Consider the following 25000-nt stretch of genomic DNA (forward strand, 5'->3'; position numbering starts at 1 on the left):
GAGAGGAAGGTGCTTGTTGGGCATCCAGTTGTAAATAAGGCTGGGAATAAATAGCTGAATATTAATTCATTTGAGTAATATTAAAACTGTTCAAGTAGAAAACAATTGCTTTCTTTTCTGTTTGCCCAGAGATCTGACTGACTGCAACTTGGAAAGAAGACGGCCGGCCCTGCTGGACAGAGACCTCCCTCCTGCTTTGGGTGGGGCGGCTGAGTGAACGTGGGTGGGTCGACCAGTTTACATGTTTATTTCCACGTTTTGTCTTTTATGGATTGAATGGATGTGTCTCATTTTTTTTTTCACGATTGCTTGCTTGCTTGCTTGCTTGCTTGCTTGCTTGCTTGCTTACTTACTTACTTACTTACTTACTTATCTGTTCAGCCCATCTCATTTACTTACTTCTTTAAAAAAAAATGACCCACCTAGTTATTTACTTACTTACTTACTTACTTGTTCATTCATTCCTTCACTTCCTTATATATATCTTCCTTTCATATATCTGTTTATTTATCTGCTGATTTAGCGTGACTCATTTACTTATTGAATGTTTCAACTATTATTTAGTTTTATTCATTTATTCATTCTTTATGTCTATTTTTATGTATGTATTTACTTACTTAATTTTTTTTTTACTTTTTAAAATTAAATTTTTTCTTTCTTTGGGAATGTAGATTCTTTCTTTCTTTCTTTCTTTCTTTCTTTCTTTCTTTCTTCCTTTCTTTCCTTCTTTCTGTCTCCTGACTGTCACTGGCTAAGAAAATGGTGGCCTCCATGTCACTGGTCAGCATAGCAGCTCCTAAAATGGAATTTGATGAAGGGATACATAGATAGATAGATAGATAGATAGATAGATAGATAGATAGATAGATAGATAGATAGATAGATGGGATGCGCACACACACACATATGCACGCACGTGCATGACATGTACAGATGGGGGGCGATTCCAATGTTTTCAGAGGAAGGTGCTCGCTGGTAATAATAAATGTGCTGGTAAATAAGGCTGGAAATAGCTGAATATTAAATCATTAAAACTCTTCAAATAAATAAAAAGCAATTCCATTTCTCTCTCTCTCTCTCTTTCTCACCATATACCAGCACATCTGAACTGACTGCAACATACAAAAGAAGAAGAAACACGGAAAGAAGACATCCCTGCTGGACAGGATCTGAGATGAGAATAAATTCATCGAATGGCTGCCAACAGCATTTCATTGAGAAGAGATTCCACATTTTATGCTGTACAGTTACTTAGTAGATAGATAGATAGATAGATAGATAGATAGATAGATAGATAGATAAAGAGAGGCCTGTGAACTGGGGTGGGGTGTGGCTTCTCAGGTCACCTCAGGTCAGGGAGGGGCTGAGGAGTGTCCCATTGGCCTTGACAATAGGCACGAGTCAGACGTTAATGTCAGGGCAGGGCCTGAGAGTTCCTCAAAGGGAATGAATGGAGACCCTTGCTTACCTAAGAAATGCCTGACCTTGGAAAAGGACTTGTGGAAAGCGGGCGGGCCCTTGAAACTGTGGTTTCACGTCTTACTAGAAAGCTCCCTCTTGGAAGGGAAAGTCATCGTGATATCTTACTCTTTTCCCAAGGATACCCTACCTACCCTTCTGATCATTCTTACTGAATTAAGTCTTCCACTGCAAGCAAATAAATAAATAAATAAATAAATAAATAAATGAGTGAGTGAGTGAGTAAGTGAGTAAGTAAGTAAGCAAATACGTGGATGGATGAACAAATAAATACAAAGTTTGCTGTTGTTGACTGACTTTTGATTTCATAATGAATCTCTCTCTCTCTCTCTCTCTCTCTCTCTCTCTCTCTCTCACACACACACACACACACACACACACACACACACACAAACACTAAATATACAATAAAAGGAAGCATAACACCTTTACTCGGGGGGCAGAGTGAACTCTGAAAGTTTTCCAGGCGGGGGGGGGGGGGGGAGAGACAGAATATAAGAAAAAAATGAGAAACAAGGAAAAATAGTGTTGGCTGGCTGGACGGCTTTCAGTTCCCTGACAGAAATGAGCCCATTGTGGAGGAAACACAAAGTTGTTACACTATGTGGGTGTGATGAGGAGAGATTGTGAGTGAGTGTCCTGTCAGAACAAAGTTAGTCCCATAGTTGATGAAATTCATTATCCCAAAACTTCAGCAGAATATATCCCAAGTTTGCAAATGTGTGATCAGCTTGTGACAGGTTGGGCTGGAGATGCTGAGAACTGGGGAGCCCTCAATGCAAGAGCAGACACTCATTCCCATGAAGAGGGAGAGAGGGAGGGAGGGAGGGATCATTCATTCCTATACTCAAGTTTAAAGAAAGATGAGTGAGTGGCTATCTATGGAGAGACCACTCACAGATATGAAAAATCATTTCCTAAAAATCAAATTTCTCAGTCAGTATGCAACTGCTATGGTGCTTCTCCTAGATAGAGCAAAACACACAAACAAACAAACTGATTCCTTGATCTAGAGCCACAGTGCACATGCTGTGGAAAAGGGGACATGGCCAACTTGAATCACAATATTCATCAGAGCATGAAAAGAGCGTAAAAAGGACACAGAGGAGAGATAATTGTGGTCCTTCCTTTCTCCCTCCCTCCCTCCCTCCTTCCCTCAGGAAGTGACTGACAGATGAGACTTTGTCCAAGCAGGTTCTGTCTGAAATACCAGATTTGAGTTTCCCCCTCTGTGGGTATTAGTTAATCAGTCCTCCCTTCTTTCTGTAGGAAGGTGGTGCATGTCTCTCAGAACTTACCTGGTTTCCTCTGCACAAGGTGAACCAGGGAAAAGCTTTCTAAGCCTTATTCAGACCTATAGAGGCTGCGCTGTGTGTGACTTCAGAGACCTCAGGGAGTATAGGGGTGGGTGGGTGGGTGGGTGCTTGATGCTTCAGACTCATGTCATTGAAGGACATAACATAGTCTGGATTCACAGAGATTCACAACACAGAGCCATTGTCACTTACTAACAGCTCAGGACACCCAGAGCTAACAAGAAATTGCAGTCTCAGCCGGGCTTTAATCACAGCACACACACAGATCTCTGTGAATTCAAAGATGGCCTGATTTACAGAGTGAGTTTTAGGACAGCCCAAGATACACAAAGAAACCCTTTCTTGAAAAACAAAGCAAAACAGCAAAAGAAAGAAAGAAAAGGAAAAAGAAAAAAATGGCAGTCTCTTTCCACTCTCTCCTCCATTGGCTCTTAAAGAGCTCTCAAGCTGAACTGGAGACCATGGTGTCACTCAAAACTGGGAAGCCAGAAACCTTAGGGGGGTCACAGGAGTCGGACTGACTGCAGCACTTGATGCCTCAACCCTGCTAATGGCTGTGATATAAGGCATGGTAAAATACGGGCTTTGGCAGAGCGCTACTCCCCTTTCTCTATTATTATTGCTACACAACGAAAAGGACGGGGGGGGGGGGGGATGATGTGCAGTCAGTGCTGGTATTGAAATCTCACTGACTCCTTCCGCACTCCTTGTCAATTCCCGACTTTGTCAAATCAACTATCGTGAATCTTTGATGTGGGTTGGCCTTTTAGGAACTCAGAGAAACAAGACAGACAGACCTGTTTCATCCCAGAAACCTCCCAGTTCCTGAGCCCTAGCCCTGGAAGTCTCAAAGCCATCACATCCAGAAATCTCTCTAGTCCCTGCTAGTGGTGAACTCACTTCGTCTTCCCCAGGACCACTAATTATTTCTCCATGTTTTCCTGTGAGATCTGAGGCCAGCTTTCTTCTTCCTCCCTCTGGCCTCTCCACGAACGATCTCCATTCTCTAGACAACATGTCTAGAACCGAGTCTTATAGGCACCGAGAGAGTGTGTCTTGAGGGCAGTTGGCGTTTCTAGGACACGAGTGACATCACAAAATTCCGAGAGCTCTCTGAGATACCGTAGAATTTCCAGAGAAGGGACTGCTGATGTCATGAGGCACGGCCTTTACCTCCTTGCTAATATTTCTCCCCGAACTGACCGACCAACCGGAACCTGAGGTTTCCTTTCCAGGAGTCTCTCCTGCGACACAGAGGGAGCCATTCAGGATTTCCTCCTTCCAAAACCAGAAATTTCTCTCTGCTTCATTAATATCTTCTCACTACTTCCTGAACCCATGGGGAGTTAGTTAGTTGAACACTCACTTTTTTCATGAATGACCCTTCCTCCCTCTCCTGAACATCTCATATTACTGATTCATACTCAGTAAATCAGTAATGTGAGAAATTAGGCCAGGAGGACACGGAAGATGAGGGTTGAGTCTTCTGAAGTGAACAAGCACTTAGGGAAGGCTAAACTTAAGGGAATTTGACTCTGAGTGGCAAGACATGAATAGCTGCTGCCAAGGCACAGATACAGGCACCAACTGGGCCCTCGGCATCCTCCTGCATCATCAGAGCTGTGTGAGGGGCCGTGTTCAACAGGAGAGGGCATTTTCGAGGACAGCACTGTTTTCTTTTTCTTCTTTCTTTCTTTCTTTCTTTCTTTCTTTCTTTCTTTCTTTTTTTTTTTTTTTCGAGACAGGGTTGTTCTGTAGTTTTTTTTTTTTTTTTTTTGGAGCCTGTCCTGGAACTAGCTCTTGTAGACCAGGCTGGTCTTGAACTCACATGCTTTCTTTTTTTTTTTTCTATTGGATATTTTTGGCTTCTTTGGTTTTTTTTTTTTTCGGGGTTTTTTTTTTTTTTTTTTTTGGTTTTTTTTGAGACAGGGTTTCTCTGCGGCTTTGGAGCCTGTCCTGGAGCTAGCTCGGTAGACCAGGCTGGTATTTTTGGCTTCTTTATCAAAGATCAGGTGTTCGAAGATGTGTGGATCGATATCCGGGTCTTCTATTCGGTTCCATTGGTCCTCCTGTCTGTTCTTATGCCAGGACCAGGCTGTTTTCAGAACTGTAGCTTACAGAGTGTTCTTGCAGGTGGGGCACAGAAGAGGTTAATTACGGTACCTTAGTTCTTCTGCTTTTCTAGCAGACCGGAGCACAGCTGACAGAAATCCAGTAGAGATGGTGTCAAGGTTCACACTGACACTAACAGCTGTAACTTGAGCAGGATTTGTGATCCACATGAAATTTGCAATGAATTGCAGCAAATCTGTGACACTCTAACTCGCTCAGGCTCAGTATCTGAACATACAGATGTTTGCAATGATCACTGGCTTCAGGATTTTTTTTTTTGTTGTTGTTGTTTTGTTTTTCCACGAGACAGGGTTTCCCTGTAGCTGAAGTTTAATGGCCTGGTGTTTTTGTGACTTACTGCTTCAAAGAACTTCTCCATTTCTTTATCCCTAAGTGAAAAGAAATATAATCACTAAATACTTCTTAAAAACCATTCTTCCTTGAAATATATAGACCACTGAGAATAATCCTTGACAGAATGGGAATACAAAATCCTTATCACACCACTTTAAGATTCAATTGAACAGAAAACATGTTGTTCTGTACTGAAGCTCTGAGGTCCCATCTTATGAATAGGCTGTTTAGGACCAACTTACTTGAAGACATCTGGAAAGAAGCTGTGTAATGACATTCCTCCTAAGACTCACTTCCAAGTTTTAGAACTTTGTAGATAATACACATTTAAGCATAAGGGTGCCTACCCATTTTCTGATTCAAGTAATGTTCTCATCATTCAGTGATTTCTCCTCCCTTTTTCTTTTGGGGAGTGGCATGATTAGATCAGGAAAAGAAGGATGTGTGTGGCAAGTCGGTGCCCACTCAGAGTCACCCACACATTTGAGGACAGAACAGAGAAACAAGATCGGCCGGGGGGGGGGAGGGGAGAATTCTGCTGAATGAAATTAGAGTTATGGATAGCTGCCAGCTATCTCTTGGCTTCTGTAAGTACAGGAACTCAACAAAGACAGAGACATGCCAGACAGGAGGTTTTGGTAAAAATCTGAACTGAACTGTGTAGAAACTGGCTATTACGTATTAGTGTTTTCAGAGTTATGTCTGAGGAACCTTCTACTTAAATGAAATAAAACCAAATCCTTTCAAACATCCAGGTGTCCTCTAAGGGGGCATGGAAAACAAAACAAAACAAAACAAAAAGATAAGAGGGATTTTAGTTGTTCCAAAAACCATCAGGAACAAAACTTCCCCAGGAGAATAGCAAGAGTTCATTGGGCAACTGTCCGTCTCCTGTTGCATCGTTTCAAGTTTTTCTAACTTGAGACTGGATGGTGTCAGCTGTAAGATTTTCATCTTTTACGCTTGAATTCACTCATTGCAAAAAAAAAAAAAACAAACCCTTATTTATTTTTTTATTTCACATTTTAACTTGATTTTTTTTCTTTTTTGAGACAGGAATTGGCTTTTTATTTATGCTCCAGACAATCTGTCTCACTACATGGCCCAGGACTTCTTCTTTCTGAACACTTCTGTTGCAATTACAATCTTTTTTTTGAAAAAATTATTTATTTATTTATTATGTATACAGCATTCCTTCCATGCATGACTGCAGGCCAGAAGACCCCATTACAGATGGTTGTGAGCCACCATATCGTTGCTAGGAATTGAACTCAGGACCTTTGGAAGAACAGTCAGTGCTCTTAACCTCTGAGCCATCTCTACAGCCCCTGAAAATATAATCTTAAAAGAAAAAGTAAAATTAAAATGAATGGCCTGGCATTAACAAAGACAAAAAAAAAAAAAAAAAAAAAAAGAAAAAGAAAAAGAAAAAAAACCCTGCATTTTCTTGCTTGCTTTTTTTTTTCTCTTCTTTTATTATTTTTTGAGGCACGGTTTCTCTGTGTAACAACCCTAGCTGTCCTGGAACTCAGTTTATAGACCAGGCTGTCTTGTTGGTAACGTTCTCTTTTTATTCTTATTTCCTATCTGTAAATCCACATTTCTCTCTCTCTCTCTCTCTCTCTCTCTCTCTCTCTCTCTCTCTCTCTCGTCTCTCTGTCTCTGTCTCTCTCTCTATCTATCTCTCTCTCTCGCTTTCTCTCTCTCTCAATTTATTTATTTTTTGTTTGGTTTTGTGTTTTGCTTTATGAGACAGGGTTTCTCTGCTGCTTTGGAGACTGTTCTTGGAACTAGCTCCTTTCTTGTAGACCAGGCTGGCCTAAAACTTCCAGAGATCCTGCCTCTGCCAGATATGGAGCCAGTGCTCTTGAATGCCTTCATCTGGTGAGGTCAAAATATACCCCCCCCCACACACACCAAACACAAACACAGGCACAGGCACACCCAGAGACACATAAATAAACTTTTCAATTAAGAGCCTGGAGAGCTAGTTTGGCGGCTCTTCCTGAGAAATTGGGGTCAATTCCCAGCACCTGCATGGTTAAATAAATCATAAAAAAAAAATTCTTTAAGAAATTGAAATTAAACTACACAACTGGAAACACTGTCTCAAATAAAAGTAAAATAAAATGTAAAAGAGTGCAGTGCTAAGTGCAGTTATGAAAATGTTTGGAAATATGACACCTTCCCTGTCTCCCCCACATACACAGGCACACCGAGAGAGGTTTAAATAAAATTTGAAATTGGCTGGGCAGTGGTGGTGGCACATGCCTTTATTCCCAGCACACATGGGGCAGAGGCAGGTGAATTTCTTGGGAGTTGGAAGCCAGCCTGGTCTACAAGAGCTAGTTCCAGATCAGCTAGGACTGTTTCCCAGGGAAACCCTGTCTCGAAAAACAAAACAAAAAAATTAAAATTGAAGTAAATGTACAAGCCAAAGCTACAGGCCCTGGCCTCCACTCCTGCCCCTGAGGGCACCCGGTAAAAGTGAGAAGGCAGATTTCAGAGACTAGTAAAGTTCAAGGTCACCAGCCCTTCCTAACAGCTAGAACTCCTTGCTGAACCATTAAAGGGTGAGTCGAAGGAGGGCAGTGGTGGCGCACGCCTTTACTCCCAGCACTCGGAGGCAGAGGCAGGCAGATCTCTGGGAGTTCCAGGACAGGCACCAAAGCTACAGAGAAACCTTGTCTCAAAAAACCAATAAATAATATAATATAATATAATATAATATAATATAATATAATATAATATAATATAATATAATGGGTGAGGCTACAACTTGATTGGTCTGCTTAGATATGCATTTTTAAAATTTTTTTTGGTTTTTTTAGATATGCATATTTTTGTTAGAGTCGTTTTTGTTTTACTGGGCAGGAAAAGATATCCAAGTGGAAATTTTTCCACAGCTGCTTTAATTTTCTCAGACTCTGTATTTAGTATGAGAAGTGGGGTAGGTTGTACAAACACAACTACTGAAGAAAAGAAACCCCAAGAAAGCAAGTGAGTGGTTGCCATGGTGAAATGTCTTTGAAAGGCATTTAGGTGACTGGGAACTGCCCTTGCTGCCTCCCTCCTTTCCTCACTCTCACCAATCCATAATTGTGGCAGCCCCTTGGCCCACATAGTCCTTTCACTGATCGGTCAGACACACTCTTTGCTTTATTTTTTAATTTTTGAATTATGGGTGAAGTCAATTCATTGAGCTCTTAGATTATTATTATTATTATTATTATTATTATTATTATTATTATTATTATTAATTTATTTGTGGTTTTTCTACATAGGGATTCCCTGTGTATGCTTGTTTGCCCTGGAACTCACTTTGTAGACAAGGCTGGCCTCAGACTCACAGAGATCTAGCTGCCCCTGCCTCTACCTCTGCCTGCTAGTGCCGGAATAAAAGGCCTGTACTAAACACATGTTTAGTTTCTCTGTGTCTGTCGTCTCTTTGCCTGCAGAACAAGGTAGCCTCAAACTCACAGCGATCTGCCTGCCTCTGCCTCTCCTGATCTCTGAGGGCTGAGAACTGAGAATAAAGAAATGTGCTGCCCAAAATATACTGCTGCTGCTGCTGCTGCTGCTGCTGCAATTAAAAAAAAAATAAATTAAAATAAAATAACCTGAGATAAACAAAGAAAAAAAGGACAACACCAGTTTTTCTTCCTTCTTTTCTTCCTTCCTTCCTTGTTTTTTTTTTTTTTTTTTGTTTTCTTCTTTTATTATTTTTTTGGTACAGGGTTTATCTGTATAATACCTTTAACTCACTATATAAACCAGGCTGTCATCTTGGTGACATTATGGTTTTGTTTCTTATTTCCTGTTTGATCATTTCTTCTCTCTCTCTCTCTCTCTCTCTCTCTCTCTCTCTCTCTCTCTCTCTCACACACACACACACACACACACACACACACACACACACACACACAGATTTAATTTATGTTTTTTATTTTTGTTTGTGTTTTTGTTTTGATTTTCAAGGCAGGGTTTTCTCTGTTGCTTTGGAGCCTGTCTTTGAAACTAGCTCTCGTCGACCAGACTGGCCTCAAACTCCCAGAGATCCACCTGCCTCTCTGCCAGATATGGAACCAGTCCTTTTGAATGCTTTCATCCTTCCTGGTCTTTAAAAATTTGAAATGAAACTAAGTTCTACACAACTGGAAAGACTCAAATAAAAGTTAAATAAAATGTTCTGAAATAGGACACCTTCCCTGCCCTCCCCACAAGGTCACACTTGGTGCAGACAGACCAAGAGATACAAACAAAATTTGAAATTAAACTAAATGTACATGAAACTAACAGAATGAGATACCAAAAACTTAGTTGGGTTGTCACTGTGGTACACATCTTTTATTCTATCATCCAAGAGACAGAGACAGGTGTACCTCTGTGAATTCCCAGGCTTTGTAGAAAGGCCCCCATCCCAAATTAAATAAATAAATATATATATGTTCAACCAAAAAAAAAAAAAAAAGGAAGAAAAGAAGAAAGAAACATTATGAACTGTCTCCTTGTTTCTAGAAACTTGTTTTGATTTGCGTTTCTCTGATGACTAAGGGTGTTGAACATTTCCTTAAGTGTCTTTCAGCCATTTTAGATTCCTCGGTTGAGTGTTCTCTGTTTAAGTCTGTACTCCATTTTGTGAATTGGATTATTTGTTCTTGAGATGACCAATGTCTTGAGTTCTTTGTATGTTTTGGAGCTCAGACCTCTGTCTGATGTGGGGTTAGTGAAGATCTTTTTCGTTTTGTCTTGTTGGCCATGTCCTTTGCTTTACAGAAGAAGCTTTTCAGTTTCACGAGGTCCCATTGATTAATTTTGTTTCTCTCAGAGTCCCTGCTACTGGAGGTAGATTTAGGAAGCGGTCTCCTGTGCTGATGCGTTCAAATGCGTTTGATATTTTTATTTTTATATTCTTTTATTGTGGATGAAGTAAATTATTTGAACTCTCAAATATTTTTATTGTTATTATCTCTTTATTTGTTTGTTTATTTGTGGTTTTTCAACATAGGGTTTCGTTGTGTACCCTTGTATGCCCTGGGACTCACTTTGTACACAAGAAAGACTGGCCTCAGACTCACAGAGAGCCATCTGCCTCTGCCTCCTAATGCTGGGATTAAAGGCAAAACAACCTTTTTTATATATTTATTTTTCTAATGATTTATTTTATCGGCATTGGTGTTTTGCCTGCATGTATGTCTATCTGAGGGTGTCAGATCTTGGAGTTACCGACAGCTGTTAACTGCCATGTGGGTGGTAGGAATTGAACCTGGGTCCTCTGGAAGAGCAGTCAGCACTCTTAACCACAGAGCCATCTCTCCAGGCCCCACCTTTTTTTTGAAAACAGGGTTTCTCTGTGTCACTTTGCCTGGCCTTGAATCTCAATCTGCAGAACAAGGGAGCCTTAAACTCACAGTGATCTGCCTGCCTTTTTATCATCTCTCTCTCTCTCTCTCTCTCTCTCTCTCTCTCTCTCTCTCTCTCTGTCTGTCTGTCTGGCTATCTAGCTATCTATCCATTCATTTATTAGTTTATGTATTTATTTATTTTTTGGTTGTTGTTGTTGTTTTCTGAGACAGGATTTCTCTCTAGCTTTGGAGTCTGTCCTGGATCCAGACCTGGTCACAGCTGTACCGGAAAATAAAATAAAACAAACAAACAAAAACAAAAACAAAGCAAAGCAAAGCAAAAGCCAGGCAGGACTGTATGGTTGACCTTCCCTTTTCCCCTCCCCCATGGGCTCCTCAGAGGCGGTGCGGCCTCCTGCAGGGGAATCCACAGAGCCTCTGCCCAAGGCTCCCCAGGGAACCCACTCTCTCCCTTTCCCCCAGCCCCAGGGCTGCCGGCCACATCTATCTCAGGCATAGGTGGCGGGCACTCTGGCTATCCGGGACGTGACAGACACAGATACACAGAAGCAGGGAGGAACGGTGCCCACTCTCTCACTAGATGCAGGCATGCAGGAGGAACAATGAAAGAATGAGAACTGGAGAGATGGAATTTCTGGAATGTCCAGAAACCACATGGTGGGGATCTAGTGACCTCTTCTGGTGACAGGGAGTACAGCAGAGATTTGGGTTCTTGTGCTCCTGAGATGTAACCCCCACAAGGCAGCAGCTCATAAGTGATTGTAAATCCAGTCTCACACGACTGCACATAAAATAAAGTTAAATAAATCATAAAAAATTCTTTAAAAATTTGAAATTAAAATAAGTTCTACACAACCGGAAAGACTGTCTCAAATAAAAGTAAAATAAAATGTTCTAAAATAGGACAACTTCCCTGCCCCCCCACCCCCACAGGGACACACTTGGTGCAGACCAAGAGATACAAACAAAATTTGAAATTAAACTAAATTTACAAGAAACTGAGCCTGGTTATTGTGGTGCACATCTTTTATTCTATCATCAAAGAGACAGAGGCAGGTGGACCTCTGTGAATTCCCAGGCTTTATAGAGAGGCCCCCAACCCAAATAAAAAAAAAACATATATAAAAGTTTAACCAAACACCACCCCCCCCAAAAAAAAGGAAGGAAGGAAAGAAGAAGGAGACATTATAAACTGTCTCCTTGGTCCTAGAAACTGGATCATGGGAATTTAGGACCTATGAGACAGTGCACGAGTCTTGTGATCTCACTTGGTAGATGAGTCTGGATTTTAACTCACAGATGTCCTTCTGCCTGTGTCTCCCACGTGCTGGGATAAAGGGTTCCCTAATTCTTGAATGGCATACTGAAAGTAGTTATTTCTACTTGGTTTGCGTTTGATTTTTTTTTAAACAATCCATGCCTACTTATTTATTTATTTTTGGTTTTTCATGACAGGGTTTCTCTGTAGCTTTGGAACTAACCCTTGTAGACCAGGCTGGCCTCAAATTCACAAAGATCCACCTGCCTTTGCCTCCCAAGTGCTGGGATTAAAGGAATGTGCCACCACTACCCGCCTTTGTTTCTTTTATTTATTTTTGTTAAGCTCTACGTTTTTCTTTCCTCTCTTTCCATGCCTCCCCTTCAACCCTCTCCCAAGGTTCTGGCTATGACAAACAATGCTGCTATGAGCATAGTTGAGCCCATGTCCTCATGGCACAATTGAGCATCCTTTACATATATACCTAAACGTGGTATTGCTGGGTCTTGAGGAAGGTTGTTTCCTAATTTTCTGAGAAATCGCCACACTGACATCCAAAGGGGGCTGTACCAGCTTGCATTCCCACCAGCGATGCAGGAGAGTTCCCTTTTCCCCACATCCTCTCCAGCATAAGTTGTCATCAGTGTTTTAGATCTTGGCCATTCTTACAGGTATAAAGTGGAATCTCAGAGCTGTTTTGATTTACATATCTCTGATGACTAAGGGTGTTGAACATTTCCTTAAGTGTCTGTCAGCCATTTTAGATTTCTCGGTTGAGAGTTCTCTGTTTAGGTCTGTACCTCCATGTTGTGAACTGGATTATTTGTTCTTGAAATGACCAATGTCTTGAGTTCTTTGTATATTTTGGAGCTCAGACCTCTGTCTGATGTGGGGTTAGTGAAGATCTTTGCCCATTCTGTAAGGCCGTCGTTTTGTCTTGTTGGCCATGTCCTTTGCTTTACAGAAGAAGCTTTTCAGTTTCAGGAGGTCCCATTGATTCATTTTGTTTCTCTCAGAGTCTGTGCTACTGGAGTTAGATTTAGGAAGTGGTCTCCTGTGCCGATGCGTTCAAATGCTTTTTTTAAAAAAATAAATATTTATTTATTATGTATACAATATTCTTTCTGTGTGTATGTCTGAAGGCCAGAAGAGAGCACCAGACCCTATTACAGATGGTTGTGAGCCACCATGTGGTTGCTGGGAATTGAACTCAGGACCTTTGGAAGAGCAGGCAATGCTCTTAACCGCTGAGCCATCTCTCCAGCCCCCGTTCAAATGCTTTTGATATTTTTATTTTTATATTTTTTTTTTATTGTGGATGAGGTCAATTATTTGAACTCTCAAATATTTTTATTGTTATTATCTGTTTGTTTATTTGTGGTTTTGCAACACGGGGTTTCCTTGTGTATCCTTGTATGCCCTGGGACTCACTTTGTAAACAAGACTGGCCTCAGACTCACAGAGATCCGCCTGCCTCTGCCTTCTAGTGATGGCATTAAAGGCGTACACTAAACACATTTTTTTTTGAAAACAGGGTTTTTCTGTGTCACTTTGCCTGTCCTGAATCTCAATCTGCAGAACAAAGTAGCCTTAAACTCACAGTGATCTGCCTGCTTTGGTCTCCCTGATCTTGGAGGTGTTTTATCATCTATCTATCTATCTATCTATCTATCTATCTATCTATCTATCTATCTATCTATCCATTCATTTCATTTATTAGTTTATTTATTTTTTTTTTTTTTGTTTTCTGAGACAGGGTTTCTCTCTAGCTTTCCTTCTTGCTTGCTTGCTTGATTTTTTTTGCTTTCTTGCTCTCTTGCTTTTTTCCCCCTTCTTTTATTAGTTAGTTCTTGAGGCACGGTTTCTCCGTGTAACAGCCCTAGCTGTTCTCTCTCTCTCTCTCTCTCTCTCTCTCTCTCTCTCTCTCTCTCAAATATGTTTGGTTTTGTGTTTTGCTTTATGAGACAGGGTTTCTCTGCTGCTTTGGAGACTGTTGTTAAAACTAGCTCCTTTCTTGTAGACCAGGCTGTCCTAAAACTCCCAATGATCCTGTTTCTGCTAAATATGGAGCCAGTGCTCTTGAATGCCTTTGTCTGGTGAGGTCAAAAGCCACCCCCCCACACACAACCCCCCCCCCAACACACACACAAACCAAACACAGGCACAGGCACACCCAGAGACACATAAATAAACTTTTAAATTAAGAAGAGCCTGGAGAACTAGTTTCGCGGCTCTTCCAGAGAAATTGGGTTCAATTCCCAGCACCTGCATGGCAGCTCATAGTGATTGTAAATTCAGTTTCTGGGTGATCTGACATCTTCAGACCATTGCACATAAAATAAAGTTAAGAAAATCATAAAAAAATTCCTTAAGAAATTGAAATTTAACTAAGTCCCACACAATTGGAAACACTCTCAAATAAAAGTAAAATAAATGGAAAAGAATACAGTGCTAAGTGCAGTTATGAAAATGTTTTGAAATGTGATACCTTCCCTGTCTCCCCCACATACACAAGCCACACTGAGAGATTTAAATAAAATCTGGGTAATCATTTATGTATCTGGCCTATGTCAGAGGGGCAGGGGAAGCTGAAGCCTTGTCCTTTGGGCTCCAGGTTCTCAGTACTGCGTCAAAAACTCAAGTGTATAGTGAGCCCATGTCTGTCCTGCCGGCAGCACTCAGGAACTGGGAATACAAGGATCAGGAGATCATCTTCAACAACCCAGCAAGTGCAAACCATCCTGGTGGGAAAGAGACCCTCTAAAAGAAATCAATAAAATGACATTTTTATTTTTTTCTGTCGGAAGTGAAAATGTTCCAAATAATTCACTGCATCAGTATTCCTGGAAATGATATCAAAGTCAGAATTTTTCTTTTTTTTTTTTAACATTTTATTTTATTCTTATTATTTTCATTTTTATTTTTTTGGTTTTTCGAGACAGGGTTTCTCTGTGGTTTTGGAGCCTGTCCTGGAACTAGCTCTTGTAGACCAGGCTGGTCTCGAAATCACAGAGATCCGCCTGCCTCTGCCTCCCAAGTGCTGGGATTAAAGGCGTGCGCCACCACTGCCTGGCGTAAATCAGAATTTTTCATATTATTCCATGGCTGTTGTAATTTTCTCTGTGGCAGACAGAGGCAGGCAGATCTCTGTGAGTTTGAGGCCAGCCTGGTCATCTACAGTTCCAGGACAGGTGCCAAAGCTAAGAGAATCCTTGTCTCAGAAAATTTTTTTCTCTGCGTCTCACGTGTCGTGTGTCTTTCTCTAAGCAGGCCCAGGAATCCTAAGCGCCTGTAGGTGATCTAGGAAATCTCCTGTAGCAGGGGCCCTGGCCTCCACTCCTGGCCCCTGAGGGCACCTGGTAAAAGTGAGAAGGCAGATTTCAGAGACTAGTAAAGTTCAAGGTCACCAGCCCTTCCCAACAGCTAGAACCTTTAAAGGGTGAGGCTACAACTTAATTGGCCTGCTTAGATATGGATATTTTTGTTGTGGTTCTTGTTTTACAGGGCAGGAACAGACATCCAAGTGGGAATTTTCCACAGCTGTTTTAATTTTCTCAGACTCGGTATTTAGTATGAGAAGTGGGGTGTGGGGTTGTACAAACACAACTACTGAAAAAGAACCCGAAGAAAGCAGGCCTCCCTCCCTCCCTCCTTCCCTCCCTCCCTCCCTCCCTCCCTCCCTCCCTCCCTCCCTCCCTCAGTTCCTCCCTCTCACCAAGCCATAATTGTGGCAGCCCCTTGGCCCACATAGTCCTTTCACTGATCAGTCAGACACACTCTTTTTTTATTTTTGAATTTTGGGTGAAGTCAATTAATTGAGCTCTTAGATGATGATGATGATGATTATTATTATTAGTTTATTTGTGTTTTTTTTTTTACATAGAGGTTCCCTGTGTCCCTGGAACTCACTTTGTAGACAAGGCTGGCCTCAGACTCACAGAGATCTAGCTGCCCCTGCCTCTACCTCTGCTTCCTAGTGCCGGAATTAAAGGCCTGTACTAAACACACTTTCCCCCCCTAAGTCAGGGTTTCTCTGTGTCTGTCGCTTTGCCTGTCCTAAAACTCACACTGCAGAACGAGGTGGCCTCAAACTCACAGCGATTTGCCTGTTTCTGCCTCTCCTGATTTCTGAGGGCTGAGAACTGAGAATAAAGAAATGTGCTGCCCAAAATATACTGCCGCTGCTGCAATTAAAAAAATAAATTAAAATAAAATAACCTGAGATAAACAAAGAAAAAAAGGAAAACACCTGTTTTTTCCTTCCTTCCTTCCTTCCTTCCTTCCTTTCTTTTTCCTTACTTGTTTTTTTTCTGTTTTCTTCTTTTATTATTATTATTTTTGGTGCAGGGTTTCTCTGTATAATACCTTTAACTCACTATATAAACCAGGCTGTCATCTTGGTAACATTATGGTTTTGTATTTTCTTATTTCTTGTCTGTAAATCAACAAATCAACATTTCTTCTCTCTCTCTCTCTCTCACACTCATTTAATTTATGTTTTATTTTATTTTTGGTTTGTGTTCTTGTTTTGATTTTCAAGGAAGGGTTTCTCTGTTGCTTTGGAGCCTGTCTTTGGAACTAGCTCTTGTCAACCAGGCTGGCTGGCCTCAAACTCCCAGAGATCCACCTGCCTCTCTGCCAGATATGGAACCAGTCATCTTGGTTAGTTCAAAAGCCACCCCATAAACACACACACACACACACACACACACACACACACACACACACACACACACACACACACACAGAGGCACATCCAGAGAAACATATTTTTTTTTTTTTTTTTTTTTTTTTTGGTTTTTCGAGACAGGGTTTCTCTGTGGCTTTGGAGCCTGTCCTGGAACTAGCTCTGTAGACCAGGCTGGTCTCAAACTCACAGAGATCCGCCTGCCTCTGCTTCCCGAGTGCTGGGATTAAAGGCTTGCGCCACCACTGCCCTGCGATGCCCCTACTATAAAAATGGGTTTCAGAAACCGGCCTTTTGCCACAGTGTCAGAAGCCCAAACTCTGCCTGTGGTCTCAGCTAGCTGATAAGCTTGTGACTCGCGGTGTGTTTGTATTTTTAAGTTTGTTTTTGGTTTATTAGACTTGGTGGTGTTCTCATCTTTGCACGACCCCCCCCCCCTCGACCCAACATTTAAGTGTCTTTCAACCATTTTAGATCCCTCTGTTGAGAGTTCTCTGTTTAGGTCTGTACTCCATTTTTTAAAATTGGATTATTTGTTCTTTGGATGACCAATTTCTCGACTTCTTTGTGTATTTTGGAGATTAGTGAAGATCTTTTCCCATTCTGTAAGGCCGTCGTTTTGTCTTGTTGGCCATGTTCTTTGCTTTACAGAAGCTTTTCAGTTTCAGGAGGTCTCACTTATTAATTGTTTCTCTCAGTGTCTGTTTTTTTTTTCTTTTTTTTCTTTCTTTTTTTTTCTTTTTTTCTTTTTTCTTCTTTTTTTCTTTTTTTTCTTTTTTTTCTCTCTTTAGTTTTTTTCTTTGTTCTTTTTTTTTGTTGTTTTTTTTTCTTTTTTTTTTTCTTTTTTTTCTTTTTCTCTCAGTGTCTGTGCTACTGGGGTTCTATTTAGCAAGCGTTCTCCTGTGCCAATGTGTTCAAGTGCATTTGATATTTTTATTTTTATATTCTTTTATTGTGGATGAAGTCAATTATTTGAACTCTCAAATATTTTTATTGTTATTATCTCTCTATTTGTTTGCTTATTTGTGGTTGTTCAACATAAGGTTTCGTTGTGTACCCTTGTATGCCCTGGGACTCACTTTGTAGACAAGACTGGCCTCAGACTCACGGAGAGTCATCTGCCTCTGCCTCCTAGTGCTGAGATTAAAGGCATGCACTAAACACCTTTTCTATATATTTATTTTCCTAATAATTTATTTATTTTCATTTTATTGGCATTGGTGTTTTGCCTGCATGTATGTCTATCTGAGGGTGTCCGATCTTGGAGTTACCGACAGCTGTTGACTGCCATGTGGGTGGTAAGGAATTGAACCTGGGTCCTCTGGAAGAGCAGTCAGAACTCTTAACCACAGAGCCATCTCTCCAGGCCCCACCTTTTTTTTGAAAACAGGGTTTCTCTGTGTCACTTTGCCTGGCCTTGAATCTCAATCTGCAGAACAAGGGAGCCTTAAACTCACAGTGATCTGCCTGCCTTGGTCTCCCTGATCTTGGAGGTGTTTTTATCATCTCTCTGTCTGGCTATCTAGCTATCTATCCATCCATTTATTTATTTATTTATTTATTTATTTATTTATTTATTTATTTTTTTGTTTGTTTTCTGAGACAGGATTTCTCTCTAGCTTTGGAGTCTGTCCTGGATCCAGACCTGGTCACAGCTGTACCTGGAAACAAACCAAAACAAAAACAAAGCAAAGCAAAGCAAAAGCCAGGCAGGACTGTATGGTTGACCTTCCCTTTTCCCCTCCCCCATGGGCTCCTCAGAGGCGGTGCGGCCTCCTGCAGGGGAATCCACAGAGCCTCTGCCCAAGGCTCTCCAGGGAACCCACTCTCTCCCTTTCCCCCAGCCCCAGGGCTGCCGGCCACATCTATCTCAGGCGTAGGTGGCGGGCACTCTGGCTATCCGGGACGTGACAGACACAGATACACAGAAGCAGGGAGGAACGGTGCCCACTCTCTCACTAGATGCAGGCATGCAGGAGGAACAATGAAAGAATGAGAACTGGAGAGATGGAATTTCTGGAATGTCCAGAAACCACATGGTGGGGATCTAGTGACCTCTTCTGGTGACAGGGAGTACAGCAGAGATTTGGGTTCTTGTGCTCCTGAGACCTACCCCAATTTAATAGTGACATTATCCTATCATACCCTATATATCACGTATAGGCTTGCTTGATATCACACACATACACTGCCTGCGTTTCTGCCTGACCCCTGTGAGAGAGCCTGGTACCTTCAGAAGACAGAAGATGGGGTGTGGGTCTGTCTGTCTGTCTATCTGTCCATCTATTCTTCCATAAAGTATTTATTCCTTTTTTGTTTGTTTTGTGACAGGGTTTCTCTCTAGTTCTCTCTAATTGAGTCAGTCCTGGAACTAGCTCTTGGAGACCAGAACGAGTGCTGGAATTAAAGGCGTGTCCCACCATTACCTGGTTAGAAGTCTTTTTAAAAAGTAGGCAATCAGAGCTACAAATTTCCTCATAGGACTGATTTTACTGTGTGCCAGGGTTTGTGTAGGGTTTTGCTTTCATTTTCTTGAGTGAATCTCCCCCCCCCCCCCCCCGTCTCTCTTATTCTAGAGATCTGTTTTGTCTTCCATGAGCTCTGAGGGGCACTTGGCTTGAGTGTGATACACACACAGACTTACTATTAAGGAAAGTTCAAGATCAAGATCCTTTCCTAACTCTGTGACCTTGCAACAGAGAAGTTTCAAGGGGTGTGAAGGGTGTGCCTACTGACACTGGAATTCATTTGATCTGCTAGGCAGCAAATGCTATGGATTGTGTATGTGTGTGTCTCTGTTAGTTTAGGTGTCTTTCCAGTCAACGTCGGTGTAATTACCGTGCGTCTGTATATTCAGTGCTGTGATCCTTTCAAATGGTTGTGAAGGGAGCCCTAGCCTAGGAATGACTTCAGTGATGCGTTATTTTCCTTTCCTAACTCTGTGACTTTGCAACAGAGAAGTTTCAAAGGGTGTGAAGGGTGTGCCTACAGCTCCACTGGCCTTCCTTGACGTGTACAGCTGTTGCCTTTCCTGTCAACATTCTTGTTGGAGTTGGGAAATTGCTGATTTGAACTCAGCTAATTTCATGGAATAGCCCTGGCTGTCCCTGAACTCATTTTTATAGACCAGGCTGTCCTTTTGGTGACTTTCTATTTTTTTTTTCTTCCTCTTATTTTTCTATCTGCAGTCAACAGGACTGTGCACCTGTATATTCACTGCTCTGATCCTTCTCTCCCTTCCTTCCTTCCTTCCTTCCTTCCTTCCTTCCTTCCTTTCTTCCTTTCTTTCATATGTCTGCCCACTCACGAAAACCCAAAAATTTCTAGCCTCCCAACGCAATTAACAATAACTAAAATTTTAGTAAACTGGCATTTCAAAAAGGCAGGCAGGCAGGCAGGCAGGCCTGGATGGTGGTTGTGAAGGGAGCCCTGGCCTAGTCATATCCTCTGCCATGACTGTAACTCAGGAGCTCTAAAGGGTCTGGGAAGCTGCTTTCATGCTTCTGCTGCTGGGCATTTATTTATTTATTTATTTATTTATTTATTTATTTATTTATTTATCTGGCTTATGTGGGAGGGGAAGGGAAAGCCAAAGCCTTGTCCTATGGGCTCCACGCTCTCAGTAGTGTCTCATAAACTCGAGTGTGAGGGCCCATGTCTGTCATGTCAGCAGCACTCAGAAACTGAAAACACGAGGATCGGGAGATCATCTTCAGCAACTCAGCAAGTGCGAACCATCGTGGTGGGGAAACAGACCCTCTCCAAGAAATGACTAAAGTGACCTGTTTATTTTTTCTGTTCTAAGTGAAAATGTTCACAACACATCACTATGACGATATTATTCCCGGAAATGAAATCCGAGTGGGATTTTTGAAACACTATTTTTATTTCATTATTATTATTGTTTTTTTTTTGTTTTAAAAAAAAACTATTCCACGTCTGTTTTAATTTTCTCTGACTCGGTATTTAGTCTGAGAAGTGTGGGCTGAGGGCGTGGGGAGTGGGGTGAAGAAAAAGAACCGCAAGCAAGCAAGCAAGCAAGCAAGCAAGCAAGCAAGCAGTGGCCATGGTGAAAGGAGACCTTAGATGGCAGGGAACTGCCGTTGCCGCCTCCTTCCCTCCCTTCCTCCCTCGGTCCCTCGGTCCCCCTCGGTCCCCCTCGGTCCCCCTCGGTCCCTCCCTCTCACCATGCCCTAATGGTTGCAGAAGCCCCTGGCCCATCTAGTCCTGTCACCGATCTGTCAGACACGCTCTTTGTTTCCCCGTGAGCGAGCGATCGATTCGCCTGCTTTCCTAGCTGCCTGTGGTCTCGGTCGTACTTTCGTTTTCGTAGCCCCGAATGTCCAGCCCGGCCCGCCGTTCACCGTGTTCGGGGGTGGGATGGGGAGGGGTGGGGGAACCGACAGGGGAGTTCCCTGTCCTGTTGTGGGCCCGTGCCACCTCCGGGCGTGAGCGTGGAAGGACGCTGTCACGCCAGAGAAGGTGAAGACGCCGCCGCCGCGGTCGCGGCCGAACGAGCGAGCGAGCGAGCGAGCGATCTATGGCGGTCGGTTGTCGGGCGCCCCCTAGCGGTGGCCTTTTTCTGCAACGCTCCTGGTCCTCGGTCGTTGACGAGGACGGGGCGAAATGGCTTTTGTGAGGCGGAAAGAATGACGAGAGTCCCGGCCCGGCAGGCGGGTGTGTCCCGGAGTCGGTGTCGTGCTTGGGGACGGTCTCTGTGTAGGAGGTTGTGCCGGAAGAGTCACCCATGGGTGTGTGCGTTGGGGATGGAACCCAGTGACGGGACCAGCTGGAGAGGGTGCTGGGAGACTTGAGCGGGTCGACCAGAAGGCTTCAGTCGTTCGCGTACTCCCGCTAGGTGTCGGGTCCACCCGGGCCCAGGATCGGTGAAATACCTCGGCTTTAAAAGTTGCTTTTCCCTTTCTTTTTCTCTCTTCTAAAGAGCCCTGGGACCCGGCGACCCGAGGCCGAGAGGAGGCGATGGTTGATCCCGGCTTCCCCGCTGCCCCGTCACGGACTCGTTGGGGTCTCGGACCTTTTTTTTTTTTTTTTTTTTTTTTTCCTTCCTCTTGCCAGGAACCCTCGGTCCTCAGCAGCGGCGGGCCTTGCCATCCTGAGGCCGAGAGGAGGCCGTGGTCCCGGCTTTCTCGCCTCCCTGTTCCGGACTCTCGGAGCTTTTTTATTTTCTTCCTCTTGCCAGGAACCCTCGGTCCTCAGCGGCGGGCCTTGCCATCCGGAGGCCGAGAGGAGGCCGTGGTCCCGGCTTCCTCGCCTCCCTGGTCCGGACTCTCGGAGCTTTTTTATTAATATTCTTCCTCTTGCCAGGAACCCTCGGTCCTCAGCGGCGGGCCTTGCCATGCTGAGGCCGAGAGGAGGCCGTGGTCCCGTCTTTCTCGCCTCCCTGGTCCGGACTCGTTGGTGTCTCGGAGCTCTCCCCCGCCCCTTTCTCCTGCCCTCGGTCTTGCGAGAGCCCAGCGGCGGGCCTCGTGTTCTCGAGGCCGAGAGGAGGTGGTGGTCCCGGCTCCCCTGTTCACTGGTCCCCGGTTTCTTGGACTCGAGATTCCCCCCCCCCCAAGTTTTTCTTCTTGCCCTTCTCCATCCATCCCTAGCGGCTGGTCGCAGGGTCCTCGGCCGGGAGGAGGCTGGGCGCCCGGCTTTCTGGCATGTCCACCTCGCTCTCTCGGTCCTTTCATGGTTATGAGGTCGACCAGTTGTTCCTTTGAGGGTCGGTTCTCTTGTTTATGGGGACATTTTTGGGACATTTCACCCACCCTCACTTTCAGGAGTTCTGTGTGGTCTGTGAATGACTCCCCGTGCCTGTTGCCATTCTTCTAATAATTGCTATCTGTCCTTATTGTACCTGCAGATAGGTGCTGACACGCTGTCCTTTAATTGGGTGACATTAAAGGACGCTAGGTGGCGGTCTCTCTTCCGAGCCTCACTGGGTGTTATTTTCCCCCGTCTAGCCCAGCCCGCGTCTCGCTGCTGTGCTTTCCCGTGAGGCTTTTTGAGATGACCGGCTTCCTTGCAAAAGCCCGTGGTGAAGCGTGTCAGGCGTCCCCGCTTCGTGGTTTGTCACCCGTTCTGTTTGGATGGTGGGACCCGTCCCTCGATGCTGCTCCCTTACCGTTCCGGTGCTTTTTTTTTTTTTCTTTTTTTTTTTTTTTTTTGCGGGCGGGGACCAGGTTGTGGAGCTCCCGAGTCTCTCCTCCATGGTCCTCTGCTCCCGTGTGCCTCCCGAGCGCACCGGTTTTTTTTTTTTTTACCCCCCCTCCCAGCTTGTGGAGCTCCCGAGTCTCCATGAGTCCTTTTTGGGTTGAGGGTGGCCCGGCCCTTCTGCTGCCTCATGTTATGTGCCTCCCGAGTGCACTCCTCTTTAATTGGATTCCCTGTTGACCCCCCACCGCTCTTTTTTGGTGTGGAGGTGTGAAGGGTTTTCTTTTTTTTTTTTTTTTTTTTCTGTGGCATGTGTTGGGTCTGTGGTTGATCTCTCGCTCGATTCTTCCCGGTTCTGCTTTGTTGATCGATGTGGTGCGCTTGCCCTGTGTTCATTCGGGCCGGAGGCCTAAGCCGCGCCAGGCGAGGGACGGACATTCATGGCGAATGGCGGCCGCTCTTCTCGTTCTGCCAGCGGGCCCCTCGTCTCTCCTCCCCACCTTTACCGGTGGTGTGTGGAAGGCAGGGGTGCGGTTATCCGACCCGAGCCCTGTGAAAGCCCCCCCGCACTCCTCGCTGTGGTTCGTGGGGGTTCCTGTGAGGCGCGCCGGGTGCTTTGTTCCCCGTCGCGCGTTTCGCTATGCCCACCGCGTGTGGGTCTCTTTGGCCCTCCTCCCTCCGAGCCGGGGGAGGGTCGGCTGATTGCCGCGTTACGTGCCCCTCCCGACCGGGCTCGTGTGCACGCGCCTTGCTTGTGATCCTCGTGGTGCTCCTGGAGCGTTCCAGGCCGATCTTCAGAGTTGCCCGGTTCTGAGCGGCGGCGGCGTTTCCCGGTTCTCTGACGTGTATGCCTCCTGTGTGCGGTACGGCCATTAGCGGTGTTCCTCTGCGAGGTGTGTGATCCCGAGGATCAAGAAAAAAAGGGGGTCGAGGCGAGCGGGTAAGAGAGGCTCGCTGCGGTAAGATGGCTCTCTCACGGCCGTCTCGTGAGATCGGGCGAGCGGCCCACCACGCGCTGCCTTCTCCCGTAGGCGGTGAGCCGTTGGGTGGTGTTGAGCGGTCGCGGCCGGCCTTTTTAATTTTCTTCTCACCGTTAAAGGTGGTCCGTCGGTGACGGACTGAGAATTGCCTCCCCGCCTGGTGCAGACCCGGTGGGTGTTGCCGCGGAGGCAGGCCTGGCTCTCGGGGGACCTCTTGTGTAGTATGCTTTTTCTCGGTCCGGTCCCCCGTGTCCGCGAACGCTCAAGAGTACGCCCCGGAAAGGAAGAAAAATCCTTACCGATACCGCAGACCCCCCCGCCTCGCCGCGCTCGAGATCATCGAGTGGTGTGTGTGTCGCTTCCCCTGCTCTTGCGCTGCCGCGACCGGAGGCTCGTCGGGCCGGGTCCGTCCCGCCTGCCCTCAGTGAGAAAAAGTGCCTTCTCTAGCGATCCGATGGAGAGAGGGTGTGCTTGGGGTCGCCCCGGCACGCCCCGACCGCCCGATGCGCGTAGCTTCGGCCGGGTGCCCCTCGCCGCGTCCCGTCTTTGGGGGGGGAAACCCGAGCGTTTGTGTCACCCGCTGCGGCCCGCGCCTCCTCGCTCCGAGTCCGGGGAGGAACCACGCGGGGCAAGAGAGCGTGTCGTGGACTCGGCTGGCGTGCCGTGTCGGAGCCTGGGACGTGTTACCCGTGGCGGGGAAAGAAGGGGGCGCGTGCGTGCACGCCCGAGTGCCGCGGGACCCCGATTCCCCCGCTCCCCCGAGGGTGCGTACGCGCCTCGGTCGGGGCGCGGAGCCGAGCGGGAAGAGCGGGGCTGGGTGGCGGTGGGCTCCCGGGCCCCACCCGTCCACCGTCCGTGCCCGCCGCGAGCGGTCCCTCCCGCGCTTCCCCGTCTTTGCCGTTCCCGCGGACCGCGGCCTCGTCGCGCGCGTCGCGTGCGTGCGTCGCTCGTGTTGTGTGCCGTGTGGAGGTCGCCTCGCTCCCCCTCCCCGGCAGCGTTCCCACGGTTGGGGAGCAGCGGTTGACCCGTCCCTCCTCGGGGTCGGGGATCCGGTTCTGGCTTTGCGGGGTCGTGACCTCTCTCTCGGGTGCGGCCTTTGGAGAGAACGGCGGTCGGTCGTCTCCCGGCGCGTCGCCGGACGCGTCGGGGCCCGTCGCCGCCGGAGGGCCTTCCTTCGGCGTCGGCGGGCGCGCCTGTCTCGGCGGTGGGTCCGTGCGAGAGGGTGCGAGAGGCAGGCTCTGCGCGTTTTGGGAACCTCGCGAGGGAAAAGGAGGCTTAGCGGACGTCCGTCG

This window comes from Microtus pennsylvanicus, unplaced genomic scaffold (genome assembly GCF_037038515.1).
Source record: "Microtus pennsylvanicus isolate mMicPen1 unplaced genomic scaffold, mMicPen1.hap1 Scaffold_57, whole genome shotgun sequence".
In the NCBI taxonomy this organism is placed as follows: domain Eukaryota; kingdom Metazoa; phylum Chordata; class Mammalia; order Rodentia; family Cricetidae; genus Microtus; species Microtus pennsylvanicus.